The sequence below is a fragment of the Urocitellus parryii genome, chromosome 5 (assembly GCF_045843805.1).
Source record: "Urocitellus parryii isolate mUroPar1 chromosome 5, mUroPar1.hap1, whole genome shotgun sequence".
NCBI classification, from domain to species: domain Eukaryota; kingdom Metazoa; phylum Chordata; class Mammalia; order Rodentia; family Sciuridae; genus Urocitellus; species Urocitellus parryii.
The window spans coordinates 80,510,176-80,526,884 of NC_135535.1; the positions used below are offsets into that span (position 1 = coordinate 80,510,176).

The 16,709-nt window shown below is 37.3% G+C and overlaps 1 pseudogene; it reads left to right on the plus strand.

The window, feature by feature from the left end:
• The window catches only part of LOC144255012 (protein O-mannosyl-transferase TMTC1-like), a 386,709-nt pseudogene extending 370,358 nt beyond the window's left edge, over nt 1–16,351 (plus strand).
• The last annotated feature ends 358 nt before the right edge of the window (nt 16,352–16,709 follow it).

Here is a 16,709-nt window from a genome sequence, read left to right on the forward strand (position 1 = left end):
TTAGTCCAAGTAATAGTACATGGTCAGTTTTTTTATTTGCAGAAAATTTAAATCCTAATGCGTCTTTAGACAGCAAGGGGCATGTTGAGATACTTGTCATGCTAAGTCATTATTCCTGCCCTATATTTCTGTTTTACTTTTGCTCACTGTGCTTTGTATTTATAATATTTGTGAAGAAGAACTATAGGAGCTGGAGGAGGAACAAAACAGAGTGACATTGCTAATGTTGGAAAGAGACTTAGGAGGCTTACCAATTATTTTCCAATTATTTAATAAGAGGTGTAGTTATTTTGTAGTTGATGAAAACTTTTGTTTTGAAATTATTGGTAGTTTGGATCTATGGCCCCTTTAAAATATTTATTTAATTATGCACCAAATGAGGTGGCATTGTTAAGCTCCCTTGTTCTACATCTTAGTAACCATAGCTAGTTTATTTCATGTGCATTGCTAGAGGCAGAGGATGTCTTGCCAAGAGTACATGGCCCCACAGTTTTTGTAAAGGAGTCTGTTGCAGAGCCTTAGCTGGCATACAGACACTTTCCCAAAATCGATCGTGTAAGAACACACCAGTAGGGAAGATGGCACATTGGTTCTCTTTTCTTAACTTATTCTCTCACCTGCCCTTCTCTCACTTGGACAAAAATAAGAGCTGGATGTAGGAGCATGTCTACAATCCCAGTGGCTGCGGAGGCTGAGACAGGAAGATTTCAAGTTCAAAGCCAGCTTCCACAATTTAGCGAGTCCCTAAGCAACTTAGTGAAACCCTGTCTAAAAATTAAAAAAAAAAAAATTAAAAAGGGCTGGGGATGTGGCCCAATGGTTAAGCACCCTGAGTTCAATCCCTGGTACCAAAAAGGAAAACAAACAAACAAACAAACAAAACCCAAACCAGGAATACTGTCATACATCAGAATCTACCATGTCTGAGACATGCACACCCCTGAGTTTCCTTCTAAAGGAACAGATCTATTGGGGTCAGGAGGTTTCCTTCAACTAATACATGATGCATTGAGGAAAGAACTTGTGATCTCTCCCTGTCTTATGTGTTTAGTTTTTCATTGCTGCAACTAAAAGACTTGACATGAACAATTTTGGAAGAATAAAAATTTATTTATGGGCTCACAGTTTTAGAGGTCTCAATAGACTGCAGCCTTCATTCCTAAGGGCTTGAGGTGAGGCAGAACATCATGGTAGAAGAATGTAGTGAAGGGAAGCAGGTCACATGATGATCAGAGAGCAGAGAGTGAGATCTCCACTTGCCAGATACAAAAATATACCCCAAAGCTCCTCCCCCAATGCCCCTCCTCCTCCAGCCACACCCCACCTGCCTTCAGTTAACACTCAATTAATCCCATTAGGTGATTAATTCACTGGGTTAAGGCTTATCATTTCTCTAAACCTTGCATTGTCTCACACATGAGCTTTGTAAAAATAAATAAATATATATATATATATATATATATATATATATATATATATATATATTGTTGTTGTTGGTGGTGGTGGTGGTGGACCTTTATTTATTTATATGCAGTGCTATAAGAGTCAAACCCAGTGCCTCACACATATTAGGCAAGTGCTCTACCACTGAGCTAGAATTTCAGCCCACTCATGAGCTTTTGGGGGACACCTCACATCCAAACCATAATGTGTATTTCTATGAAAATACAATATGGTATTAGAAATATGGATTGGTGGCTTGTGTTGATGTTCTAAGTTCAGAAGTTCGATAATTGTAGAGATGCACAGTAGTATGTTTATTTGAACTGACCTAAGAAATATGATTTGACTAATTGGTTTGATACTGAGAATTGATTTGGGCAATCAGGTTGTATGATGGCTATTTTCCACAAACAGAATTCTAAACCTTTAAGCCCAAGGTATTGATAAACTTGTATGTATGTGTACACATACACACACACACACACACACACACACAGACTGATAAAAATCATCATATAAAAAATGACATTGTTTAGGTAATTTTCCCTACTCTGAGTACAGTAGACTGGACAAGATGCCTGTAAGTGAAAGAGTGTGAGGTATAAGTAATGGTCCTTTGGTAACTCTTGGTAGAGAATTTTTGCTTTACTTCTACAAAACTCTGAAAGTAAATGGCTGTAATTCCATTTAACTCTAATGATGGATGTGTTTAAATTCTTTGCTTTTGACCAAATTAGAGGAGGACCTGGCTGATTTGTCAGCTGGTAGATCATTTAAAAATTGTATAAGATGATGGATCACTTTGTGATAAGTGCTGGTAACTTCAGAGTTCCAAGAATTAAGTCATTGCTATAACACGGATACTTCATTCTCATTTATGTGGATAATCTATATAAAGGTGATAGGAGGAATAGAATTGGTGCTTCATGCTGTCTCATTATTCTGAACAAAAGGTAAGATTCAGCCACAGATAGCTAAACACATAATTGAAACTTGCTGCACTTATCAAAATATAAGCTTTTATATTTAATAATTGTTATGTTTTCTATGTTAGTTGTGATATATTAAACAATTAATGATATTGGATACAATGACACACAGTTAAAATTTTAGCCTTTAGAGGCTTTTGGCCACATGAAATTTTAAAAATCAATTTAATTATGGGTTGGGGGACACAGCTCAGTGGTGAAGTGCTGGCCTAGAATGCACAAGGTCCTGGGCCTGAGTTCAATCCCTAGCACTGCAAAAAAATATTAATTAAATATGAATTTTTATTACAGAGAGATAAGATAATAAAATATTTTTAAGCATAAGTATGTAATACATTTAAAAATGTTGAGGGGGACATAAAATAGAAGTATAAGTTCAAGGAGACAGGGTGTCAAATGTCTACTATTCAAAGAAGAGCCTATATGTGTTCCTGTAAAGCGCAGAGAAAGCGCTTTGAGCTGCTTTCTTGTCCATATTCCACTGGGTACATTTAGAGCAGTAACAGGACCTTATTTTAGAATGCCAGCATGACAGACTTTAGATACAAACTTAATGAGATGAGAGAGATACCTGAATTTTAATGTTCTTTTTGGTCCTAACATGAAGAAAAATAATCAAAGATTGCCAAACCCAGCCATATAAAATATACAATGCTGGGTCAGTGTTGTGTTTTAATCTAAGACCACAGACCTATATTTTGTTTCTGACAAATAGTTTTTAAAGTACAGCTGAAAATCTATACTTAAAGTGTCTTTTAGTCAATTATCACAGGAAAGATCAAACAAGTAGGGTAACTGCAGATGTAATTCAATGGTTTCAGAGGGAAAGCAGAAAGCATGGGCCACTTGGGGCAGTGTGATCATGAGCTGATAGTGTTTAGGCTGGATTTGAAGCAAACAGGCAAATCCTATTAGCAAAATGACCTTTAAGCAAGGGTTTCAACAGGTTTTTGTGCTAATAACAATACAATCCATATAGTAACACAATTAAGGGTGCAAAGGAGTCAAGAGGTGGACATGTTAGGGAAGACATTTACATTTGCAAGAAGATGAGGGAGATATAGAGAAGAAGGGACAAAATTTGACCTACAAAACAATTTGTACTGCAAAGTAAATAGAGACTGCTATTTCATTATAGATTTTATGGAAATAGAAAGATGTACTTGATAGAAGATATAGTGAAAAATTATATAAAACTATTTAAAACAATAGAAGACCTTGTTATGGTAGGGGAGGGGAATTACTGGGAAGTTTCTCCCTTTTGTTAAAAAAGAAAAAAAGTGAGACCAGACCATAAGTTATCTTGAACAGGATGGGGAATTTAAAATTTTGGGATAGGATTTAGTTTAAACACATTGATATGATCATATATAAACATGCTTGTATGATTAAAGGCTTCCTTTATTTATTGTGAGATCATCAAATAGCTGATGAGTATGTGCTTGGTGTAGGGCTGCCTTCTCTATGCTGGGGGAATAAGTGAATGGACAGCAGGGACTCCATCCACAGGTTGATGTTCACCAAGCTCATAGGAAAGCAAAGAAAAATAGGCACATAAATAGATACAAGACAAAGCAACATGTTGTAATAACACAAGAACCCTAGAAGAAAGAAGCATTATTTCCAATATAAATATATAGGGACAAATTCATTTGTTTACTCACTCTTTCAACAAACATTGGAGTGCCTATAATACACTGCCTATTGAATAGTCACTCTGCTGGAGAGTTGCAAAAAGACAAAAAAATTAGAGGCAGACTTACTTCACTTTAGTCCCTGATATTCTTGGAAATGTTTCCTGACATTGTATTTCTTGGGAAATACGATGTTTTGCTGAATCCTGAATCATAAGAAAAATCAACAGAGAAATTGGGAAAATTACAATTGTCTTCTGAGAAAACCCCATCATCACAGAGACTTTACTGGTTTGAAGGAATACACTTACATTAATTGGAAGCAAGAGGAGAAAAAGCCAATACATGGAGTTCCAAGGCCAAGGCCATTTCCAGAATGGGCCAGGAGGACATAGGAGAAAGTTAGTTGTGTTCTGATTAGATCAGGTTGGCATGTAGCTGTTACCACATGCTAAGTATATGTTCCTGGCCCTGTCTGATGCTGAGGAACTCAGTCTTACAAATAAAATAAACATTAATAACTCTATAAAATAGCATACTTTATAAAAATCATATGAGTGGTGATCAAAAAATACCAAGTTTTAAGAGCAAGTTAAGTCCTAGTTAGTAATTCCCACACATGATTCTATTACTCTTGCTAGGAGATCTGTATTTTACATTATAGGTTGAGCATCCCTAATCCCAAATTCCCAGTTCCCAAATGTTCCAACTCTGACACTTTTTGAGGGCTAATATGATGCTGCAAGTGGAGAATTCCACACCAGACCTCATGAGGTAGGTCACAGTCAAAACATAGGTGCACTAAAAATATTGCATTAAATTACCTTTAGGTTGCGTGCATAAAAAGTATATGGAAACATAGATGAATTTTGTGTTTAGGGTTCCATCCCTAAGATATCTCATTATGTTATGCAGATATTCCAAAATCTGAAAAAAATTCGAACTCTAAAACTCTTAAGGTTTCAAGCATTTCAGATGAGGGATACTAAGCCTGTTTTGAATTCTATGCACTGATGCTTTCCCAGTGGGTGAACATTTGTTAAAGGCTACATTTTCCAGATTACAGCTATCCTCTTGGTGGTATAGACCTTCAGCGTGGGGCCAGAATATATGCTGTTCTTTTGCCTATGTTTTTCAGTTGCCAAAAACTGACCAGTTGCTTTTTTTATTTTCTAATGAACTGTACAGTTTCAACCACATTGTCATTGCATCAGGTCCAACTGGCTCCCACTTCACATTCCCTTTCCACTCCCCATTGCACCCCCACTTCTTTTCATGTGCTCCACGCTCTTCATCACTTTCTGCCCTTCCTTCCAGAAGCACTCCACGTATCCTCAGACCTCTTTCCCTACTCCCATCCTCTAACTGGAATGAATCTCTGTTTCCTTCCTGGCTGAGGCTTCCATTCCCCTAGTCTTGAGCTTTCTGAAATCCTCCTTGTCCATCTTTTCTGTATCAGATTTCAAAACCATTCCCCTGTGATGCCTTCCCAGATCCTACAGTCAAAATTAAACCCTCCAGTCTTTTCCTGGCAGTGATTTTTTTCTCTCTTGTTGCATGTGGTTTCCTTGTATCATATTTAATGCCCTCTTCTAACTCCACCAGATGCTCAAGTCCTTGAGGCAGGGTGTATCTCTCCAGTTGGCACAGTCCTTGGCAAATAAGCACTTGGAAAATTCTTGTTAATGGGAATAAAATACACAGTTATTGAACATGATGATCCTGACTAATTGAATCACTAGAGTGGCTGCTCTAGCAGTTGATGATGAACTCTTTGCTTTTAGATATCTAATTTTTTGCCCCAAAGATCCCAGTTCAAAGGTGTATAGAGCAGGTGTTTGTTGAATGCTTAGTGGTTTGGTTTGGTAAAAGAGCCTATTAGTGTCAGCACTAACGTTTCAATGTCCTCTCTGAGCTTCTTCTCAAAGGGTTACTACATTCTGTACATCCAGGATGTATGCTGTTGCTGCTGCTTCCAAAATGGCTGAAGGGCTTAAGGACACCTTTAATGCATTAGGTATGCCTACCTTGCTTATAATTGCCTCACTCCAACTTGCTACTCCTGATATCAGTTTGCAAGTCTTGTTCTTGGCCACATTGGTGATACTGTAGTGTGTGTCCCTCCAGGCCCAGACTCTAGGATTTCTTCTGAGACTGCAGCATGCTTGATGGCTCTGTGTCGAACCTTCAGAAAGTCTTTCAGTGTTGCTCAGCTAAATGCTCAAGGAAGCAGAGGTGCAGACTGAGTGGATCTAAGCTTCACACATGACCTGTGGCCAATTGTTGCTTTACTAGTTCTGAGGTAAGCCTTGACAATGGTGATACCACACTGCCTCTGCCTGCCTCCCTTGAGTCATGCGGTCTACCTGATTTGTCAATCAGGTTCCTTATAGATTAAGCAATCAATGAACAGTGTGTGGTCCAAGCAGCCAAATTAGGTAGTAGCTTTCTCTCTCTGCTGCCGATACAATTCTGTGTTTAGGTTTTTCTTATAGATTGGACTACACCAAGAGACTAGAATTTTTCTTAATATGTGACTTGCTGTCAATTGGTATGTACAATATGTCAGTATGTACAGTATACTAATTGTCTAGTTAGTATATTTATACATATTTTAACTATATATTAGACTGCCTAATAAAATTGGATTAAGATATCATGTATGTACATCTTAAAGTGAAAAGACAATTTCCACAATCCATACAGGCAAACCTTTGTGAAGAGTTCCACTCCCTTTCTCTGAAGGGAAAAGGAGGAAGGGCACTGGTGTTCATCAGGCTGGCAATTTCCATGTGTCATTAGTGACAACAATATGTGAGGTGGGGTTGTGATATTCACATTAAGAGAAACCCAAATCTCAGAAATTGAACATAACAAAATCAAGTCTCAATCAGGTGACAAAAGACATCTGTGCTGCTGGTGGATGGGCCACTCCCTGCTGTGCCATCGCTTCTCCCTGTGACCACAAATTGTGCTCTAGTGATGAGGATGTTCAGGGGTCTGCATCCCAAAAAATTATTTTCTGCTCTTGTTGATGGATTCCTCAACACACCGTGGGCCTCAGGTGCTCTCCTGATTTGGGTAATGTTGTTTTTGGTGCCCGAAATGTCACTTTTTCTCATTTTCCTCATGAACTGCTGCTCATCTAGCTCTTTGGGGGCCTTTTCTTAGAAGCACTTAAAAATTAAAAAAATCTGTATCCCATTTTTTCCTTTACAGTTTTATTTCTTGAACTTTAAAATATTAAGAGAAATACACACATCCTGTGAGGCAGAATAATACGAGTCATCTGTCTCCCACTCCACTTCCATTCCAGTCCCCTTTTGAAGTAACACATTTTTTGAAATAACTTTAAACTTAATACACAGAGTGACTATATTTTTATCCAGACTCACTAATTTTTAATGTTTTTCCACATTTGTTTTATCACTCTTCCTCTCTTTCTCCCTCTCTGTAAAAATATTGTTTTTTGAAACATTCTGAAGGAGTTGCATAATTTATACCCCTTTGCATATTAATAATTTAGTTGTATATTTCCTAAAACTGAGAGTATTGGTCATAATTTCTCTGTAGTCTCCTTTATTTTGGAACAATTACTAATCTTCACTGTCTTTCTGTAATATAATTTATAGATTACAGTATGATTCAGAATTTAGGTTAAAGTGTCTGTATTATAAAATGTTTTAAATGTATTAAATTGTAATATATAAATGTTATTATAAAATTATAATATAAATATGCATATCATGTTTTATAATTTGTAACATGATTAAAATTAATAAATGTAAAAAAGCATTATAAATATATGACATATTATATGTAAATACATAATATATAATGTATAAATATTTAAAATGTATGAAATTTAATGTATTGCAAATATGTAATATATGCATGCATATATATAATATACTTATATGTGTATACTTATATACATTTATATGTTTACTCATATATGTATATTATATATATGCAATATTATGACAATAGATTATAAAAAGTTATAATTAGGAATCATGATGTAATATAAACCAGAATAAATTAAAAGGTAATAAAAGATTAGTGTTATAAAATACTAATATAAAATTTTATGTAGATTTTATATATTACTATATATGATATATTACTTATCATGTTTAATAGCATATTTATGTCTGTGTTTTTACAGGATGATGTTGTGAGTTTGCTTTGTTTTCTTTTCATGATTATATTCAGGTTATATATTCTTGGCTAGAATAATGTATAAATGAGGCATCTTTCTCGGTGGTGATTTTGATTGCCTAGTGAATGTGTAATGCAATGTAACACATTATCTCCATTATGTAATTAATTCTATTTATTTTTCTAGAGAAGTAGTCAGTGGGGAAGAAGTTGAAGTCATGCTAATATCTCTCATATCAGGAAACTTTACTGCTCTAGATTTAGCATCTATTTTCAAAAAAACTTTATAATTTGTTTTTAGGCAAACATGACAGTAGAGTATATTTTGACATATTGAACACACATGGAATATAACTTCCCATTCTGTGGTTGAACATGATGTGGATTTTTTCACATACGAACATAGGAAATATGCCAATTCATTCTACTCTTTCCTATTCCCCTTTCCCCTCCCTTACCTTCATTCCCCTCTGTCTAATCCAGTAGCTCAGTGGTAGAGCATTTGACTGCATCTATTGTTTTATTTGTTTTTGTTTTTGTGTTTTGTGATACTAGGGATCCAATCCAGGCTAGTGCACATGCTTCGCAAGCACTCTACCACTGAACTACACCCTGCCCTATGGATACTTTTGGTATTCATACTCTATCTAGCCTTTTCTTTTGGGCAGCAAAAACGTTTTTTTCATCTCCCTTATTTCCCCCACATTCATTAGCTTTTCAGTGAAACCAGAGCTCTCCTTGTTTCCCATCCATTTGCTTGCTCTGTGTAGGTGTGCACTTCTATATGTATCCATTATTTCATCATTTGTATATCAAACAAATGGACTCACAGGTTTCTGTTTTCTGTGTTTATAATAAATCATGGTCCTTACTTACTTTGATATTCAAATTGTCTCAGGTTTGGTCAGTGGGAACCCCTTGTTGCGGGCTTCTGTGATCTTTTGACTTTAATTTTTTGGGTCCTTTTTTATTGCTATGAGAAGAAGATAGAAACTTTTCTTGATTCTTTCCACCCTCATCTCAGTTATCAGCCCTTTTTCCAAGGATCTAATGTTCTCTTGAGTGGGGACTGACTTTTGGGTGTGCCAGGAAGTTACTGTGCTACTTTTTAGCCAGTGCAGTGGCAGATCTTAGAAATATGCATATGTGCATGCACAGGTGTATACACACACACACACACACACACACACACATACACACACACAGACATACACACAGACTTGCATATGCATATACACACAATTTCATGAACATATACTCTGGTGGAATGATTGTTAGTTCAAACTTATTCCCTTTCTTGCCCCAAATATTGGTTCCTCAGCTTACTTTTTTCCTTCTATTCTATAAGTATATAAATATCCTCTGCTTCATTACCATTGTGGTGTCCAAAGATTAGCAGTGTCACATACTCCATTACTGCTCAAAAGAATATTTATTTTGTTTTTATGATACTGGGGATTGAACCCAGGCCTTGTATGTGCTAGACAAGTTCTCTATCCATGAACAACACCCCAGCCCTCTTTTTAAGATTTAAAAAAATAATAATAAATGAATAAGCTTTGATGCTATAAATTGATCCTCTTTACAAGAGAAGTTAAAAATAAAGTTAAGCATGAAAATCTTGCCACTTCTTCTTTTTCTCTTTCTGTAAGCTTATTGTTAATTCTTACTGATCAGAGGTATTTAGTCATGTCAGAATTTGAAGAATAATATGTATTCTATTTTATTATACTATACTATTTTGTTACATTATATTATTCATCTACAAACAAAGACATTTCTGTGAGATTTTTCTGACAGAATTTTCTGAGTTTTTGAATTTTTCATTGTGTTAAACTTCATAGATGGCTGGGATTGTTGGCAGAGCTGACGTGTTAGCATGTCTCCTGTTCTTGCTGGCCTTCCTCTCCTACAATAGGTATGTATGGCTCAGCAAGCCCTCCTCTGTGATTACAGCCATGCTGTGTGTGTAGAGTGAGCATCTCCTTGGAGAGAAGGGAGGCTTCAGGGTGGTGCTGTGCTCATGAGCTCCAGGGATAAGATCTCTCTTTTTACCCAATACTGGGCTGCTGTCTCTTCTTGCCCCATGCTGAACCATATCCTATCATTTTTAAAAGAGTACTTTCCCCCCAGTTCTAGATATCCGAGCTCTTGCTTCTTGATTCCTTTTACTGGTAGTTTCTGCCTGAGAATGGAATTTGGAATCTTAGCTCTGAGCCAAAATATACTGGGCACAGTGCTCTATTCTATTTGCCTGTGATTTGTTAATTTCTCCTTTTCATTTTGATCCTGATTGTTTCTCCGCTTTATCATCCTCACCAAAGTAGCTCAAAGCTTCAAATAACAAGGCTAAGCAGAAAGTAGTGTTTTTCAACTATATTTGTACAATTTATAATCCTTTCTTTGAAATACAGACATTCTTTGCTTTGGGAAAACAAAAAGCAATAAAATAATTTTCTGTTCAATTGTGCCTTTACTCCCCAAACCATGAGATTCTTACTTGATTTGGGACATGTCTACATAGGGCAGGAGTTGAAAAGAGAATGTGGAAAAGGGTCTAGTGCTCAAAGTGTGGCCCAGGAAAGCAGGTGGGTTAGTCATGTCACCTTGCTCGGTGGAGAGAGGCCTGGTTAAGGATTTGTGAACTGTGAACTTTTGATCAATTCATTGACCTGTGATCTTTCGGAGTCCAGTGACTGAAGAACACTGTTCTAACCCAGTGGTTCTTAATTAGGAGTGATTTCTTTTCATTCCCCAGCCACCACTCCCCCACTCCCTCCAGGAACATTTGGCACTATCTGGAGACAGTTTTGCTTGTCACAACCCAAGAAGTGCTTCTGGCACCTAGGGGTAGAGGCCAAGAATGCTGTTAAATAAACATCCTACAATGCACAGGACAGGCCCTGCAGCAAAGAATTATCTGGTTGAAAAATGCCAATGGTGCTGAGACAGAGGAACCCTGTTATAAACCAATTTAGACCTTGGATCAAGAATGAAATGAATGAAGAATGAAATGAATTAGCTTTTTCTTTTTTAAAGGGCGGAGCATTTTTTTAGTGTAATATCCATCTCCAGGTTCTGGCTTTGCATTCACAATTATATGAACAGTATAATGAAATCTTAAAAAGCCCAAATTTAACAATGAATTGTTTCCTGTTTACTCTGGTGTTAGACAGGAATTACTTTAATTTAAACTTGTTTCTAGGGCTTTTTGTGTGTGTTTGATACATTTGGGGAAAATGATTGATTAGCCCTTCAGCCTGTCCATATTGGTGTGATAATGAGTAATTTTTCTAAGATGCAATAGTAAGAACAAGATACCACAAGAAGTTTTGGCCTTTACTTCAAAGGAATAGGAGCCCAGGATTGGTAACTGTCAAAGAGAACATTGCTATTTCTTGGGGTCAATTGTGTTTTATAAGGTGGAAAGAAAGACTTTTATACCACTACAGAATTTTTGAAAATTTCTATTGGAGATTTAACTGAGAAAAAATAACTTCATCTAACACATGCTCATGGAAAGTAAATTTAAAAATATTAATTAGCAAAAAGAAAATTAAAATGTGAAAAATATTTGTTTTTCCTTTCCAGAGAAAAAAGCTACTATATTTTGATATAATTATCTACTGATTGTTCTGTGTATAGAACACCTAAAAACACTTGACTCATAATAATGTGATGATAAACACTTGACATGTAATAAGTCATTTCTTCAATGCCCCCCGTAATGCTAGACTCCTGTTTCACACATAAGGGGACAAAAGTACAGGGGGTAAAATAACTTGCTCTCTCACTTCTTTGTTAACTGTAGAGCTATGATTTGAGCCAGAGACCATGGCTCCAGAGCTCATGCAGGTTATGTAGTAACCTGTATTATTCACCTACAATGTATTCACTTAATGTCTTCTTTTCTCTCTAACTATAGCTCTATGATGACAATTTAAATAACTTTTGAATGTTCACTTATGACATACCATATTTTATCATAATTTACATCCATATTTACATACTATTACATGCCATATTTTATCCTAATTTATATGTACCATAATTTAAGTACTCAAATTGAGTACCATTAACTTTTTTTCATCTTAGTAATTTTAATTCCATGATGAATACTCTGGAAGAAATCTTGACTCACTTAATTGCTTAGGATGCAAAGAAATTGACTACCTTTTATCTTTTAAGGTAATATTTCTTAGTGACCCATATTTCTTAATTTAAAAGAACATCCAATTGTTTTCCAGGAGTCTGGATCAGTGTTGTGCTGGGGAATGTTTCCCTCCCACGGCTTCTCCCTTCTTCTTGCTGCTCAGTTTGTTTCTGGGGACCTGGTGAAAGAGACGGGAATCACCGTGTTTGGAGTGTGCTTGGTTTATGACCTCTTCTCCCTCTCCCACAAGCAAGACATGACATAAGTTATTTTAAAGTTCTGACATTAGGCGCTGCCTAGGGAGAGAATAACTAAAAACGATGGTTTCCCACTTCTATTTAAAAATATATATAAGTATTTTGTCTCACCTTAGACCATAATACAATAAACATGACTTACTTCATAAAGATAAATACATTGTATCTGTTTAGCCTCTTCACAGTTTTATAAAGTTCAATAAAGACTATGTAATTTTGGGTGGCCCCAAATTTGGAATTGAAAAGTATCTTGGTTAATTGCAAGTTCAGACTGCTGGGTTGTTTTTGCTGCATCCTATTGAGAAAAGCTTGATTCACACAGGGAGGTTGCAAATGCTAATAGTTTTGACAGCTTGCTTTGAATCTCTGAATTCAAATGAGTATTATATACCTAAGAGTACTGCTCACTTGGAGCCTGTTTTCTCTCTCTAGTAGTGACAGTACTTAAGAGTTTTAGGAAGTGCCTCTTAAAATTCCATGAAGAGTGAGTTGAAACCATATAGGAATACTTACACGTCATTTTCCAGTTAAAGAACAAGCTTACCTAGTAACCCATTTTCATTTAAAAACTTTAAGGCACATTCATTTTATTCAGTGGTTTGTAGATGATAAGAATCACTAAGGCATATTAAAACTTCAAGCACATACCATAATTTTCTTCCTCTATCAAATCTATAATTACTAACTTTACTAATTTTATATATAGGCCCTATTTTTCAGTAATCATAAGTCCCTTATTTTTGAACTTTTAAAAATGTGCTAATTTATTCTTCTGCCTTGTCAAATGCAGAATTAAAAAAAAAAAGTCCTGTTTCTTTGTGCCATTCCCTATCTCTTTATACTTCTTAACATAAAGATGTGAGCAACGCTATTGAGTGGCATTGGGTTGGGGTGAGTCATTTAATTCTGATCACCTTTCTGCCTGGGAGCACGGAACTTGGAGATAATTTAAATACAGTTTTGCTTGTGTTAGCTCTCTGCAATCTCAGAGACATATAAAAGGAAGGAACCCAGTGATCACTTTGTCCAGGCTCCCACCAAGAAAACTGGGAGCCGCAGGACCTGTTTGACTTAGGGGAGGATGCCTTTCCTCTACCTTTACAGCTCATGGGAGTAATCTCAGTTGCCTGCCCCACGTTTCGGAGAACAACCTACAGATCCCTCTTGCTTTCCACTTCTTGCATCACCTCATCTTTGTCTCCAAACTTCTTCCTGCTTTGCCTCACTGACAACATAGGGCTGTAACAACTGATCACAGATGTACTTTCTCCTATAGGCCAGTCCAGAGCTGTTTGAATGCCCTCACTAAAGCCCTATCTCCTCTGGTCTTGGGATTCTTCAACCCTCTGTTGACCGCCTTCCTTTCTCTCTCCCTCCTGTCATTGTTGAACCAAGCTTTTCTCAAAAAAGGATAATTGTCTCTTTTCTTTCTTTAATAATCTGCCCTCATCATACTAACTTCCTTGAGGTTCCATGGAAGGAGTAACACTGATGACAGTGTTTTGATTTGTGTACACAGCACATTTTTTAGGAACTTTTAGTCCTCAAACCCAGCAGCACTATGTAATTGGAGGAATTTATTCTTTCCTTCATGCTTTTGTCCACCCATTCAACCCATAGCTTATTCTGTGCCTGAACAAGAACAAGACAAAGGTCCTTCCCTCAAACAGCATAGAGGCTGCTGGGCGGACAGACATCAAACAATTACACAGGTGATTGATGAAAGGTGGTAGGCAGGATATGGGAGCATTTGACAAGGAGACTTGGCCCTGGGTAGTTCGCATGCCTTGAGTGCTGACTGGGCACTAGGCTCTGGGTCACACCATTTGCTCTTAGCAACTGTGGTCTTCATTTCACAGAGGAAAAAGCAGGCTCAGAAAGCACCTCCCCACAGCTACTCAACCCAAGTGCAACCAGGATTGGATCCATATCTGATGTGTGGCCCTAGAGCCATGAAATGATCTCTGAGCACCACTGCCCCTATGGAAAGAGCATAGGACAAGGATTTAGGAGACTGCAGGATGTCTCTGCTCAAGCATCATGAGATTCTTGACACCAGCTCGGAGGTTCTGAGCATTTGGAGGGTCATGAATCTTTTTGAGAATTTCATGAGGTTGTAAGAAGGCACACATGCACTGAGTTGCACACGTCTTTAGGAGTCTGCCCCCTCTTTACTCTTTATGTGCTCTTTTAGAATAAGCATCTTGGTGCTAGGTGGTCTTTCCTTGTGTTATCCAGCAGCAGAAAGAAGGAGTCATAGAAGTAAATATTGGAAGCACTTTCCTTTTAGAAGAGTAATCTATTCCTAAACCTTGGTTTGGACTACATGAATGGAGTAGGATTTCTTTTATTTGACATCATCTTTAGGAGGAAACATTTAAAGGAAAAGTTCAACCCATGAAAGTTAGCTTTTCTTTTCTTTTTTTTTAAGTGAGGATGTAATTTCTAACATGTAGAAAATGACAGTCTCTGACCTCAGTTCCTACCCTCTTTCTGCAAAGATAAACATAATTCTGAATTTGGCACTTTTTATTTCTAGGGCATTATTTCTTATATATACACAGTGAATATCAAGTCATAGAATTTTGAAACTTTTCATGAATGTTATCACTTTTGTTTGTCACTTAGCATTAGGCTTTTTAGATGCATCAGTGTTGATGTATGTAGCTATATTTCATTCATTTTTACTGCTCTATAATGTTTAATTATCATAATTTATCCATCATTCTAATTTTGTAGTTCAGGCTATCCACATGTATATTCTTATAAACTGCTGCAGTGAGATTCTTGTGCATATGTTCTTGTGCAAATACATGAGGCTTTCTCTCTGATATAACCATTGAAGTGGAGCTGCTAGGTCAGAAGCATGTTCACCGGGTCACATCATGAGTCATTGTTCGTGAAATGACTATAGCGGTCATGGAGAATATCCTTTGTTTCATATTCTCGGCATCATTTGCAAGTATCATACTTTTAAATTTTTGTCCATCTGGATTCATAATAGAAAATGTAATAAGAGTACATCAGATGGCTCAGCTATGAACATTATTTGATAAGATCATCATAATGTCTAATCCTGAATACCACCAAAATCAAATATTATGAGAAGACCATAGTTGGAATGTGAGGGGTAAAGAAGTGTGTGTGTCTGTGGGTGCCTTGGTGATCACCTATGGGGGACTAAGTTCTGATCTTCTGGAAATCAATATGATAAGCTGTAAAACTGATTAAAATAAATAATAATGTAATTATGTTTTAAAAATATATATGGTAGTAACTACCGGAAGCAAAGGGCTCAGAGACTTGGGAATGGTTGCTTCTAGGGAGTAGGACCTGGGGGTTGGGGCAGGGTGCTGGTGTTTTGGTTGCCAGCCTGGTCATTCTGTTCGACTTTGTTTCCCCTCCCTTCTGTGCACAATTAGGAGCAACAGGGTCATCCATCAGCACAGCCTACAGCAGCCTGGGAGCCCCCAGCCCTCCTCACTGGCAGCCCACCCCCACCGGGAGAAAGGGAAACAGTGGTTCCCTCACAAATGAGCATGGTGTGGCTGCCATTCCTCACTTCCACCAGCACCCAAGAGCAGTGGATTCCCGGTGTCACCGCGATCTGTGTGGTCCCTGATGAGGTACTGGCCTGGGTTTCTTGGCTGTGCATGTTTTCAGTGTCCAGTATCTTATAGTGCCACCTGTGATGCTGGAAAATTAAAGCATTGAGTCGACTCTTTGAGATCCCCTTCTCTCCACATTTCCCTCCTTTTCCTTTCCTTCTCTCCCTTCTTCCTCCCTTCCTTCCTAGCCTATATTAGATTGGATGAGAAAGGAATAGCTAGGGGATGCAGGGTGATAACCTGTGGTCTGTGATACCTCAGCCATCAGACGACAGGCACCTGCCTTTTTCTGGGGGAGGAAGGTGCTCTCCCATTGCCCCCTCTCTTCCCTGCTCTATTTGTTTGCCATGAAGTTAGTGCAGCCCAAGTATGGGAGGAAGTCCAGGGGACTCTACTCCTCTAGCATTCTAGAAGATGAAGGAAAATTGAGTATGAAATATTTGTTCTTTTTCTTTCTTTTTTTG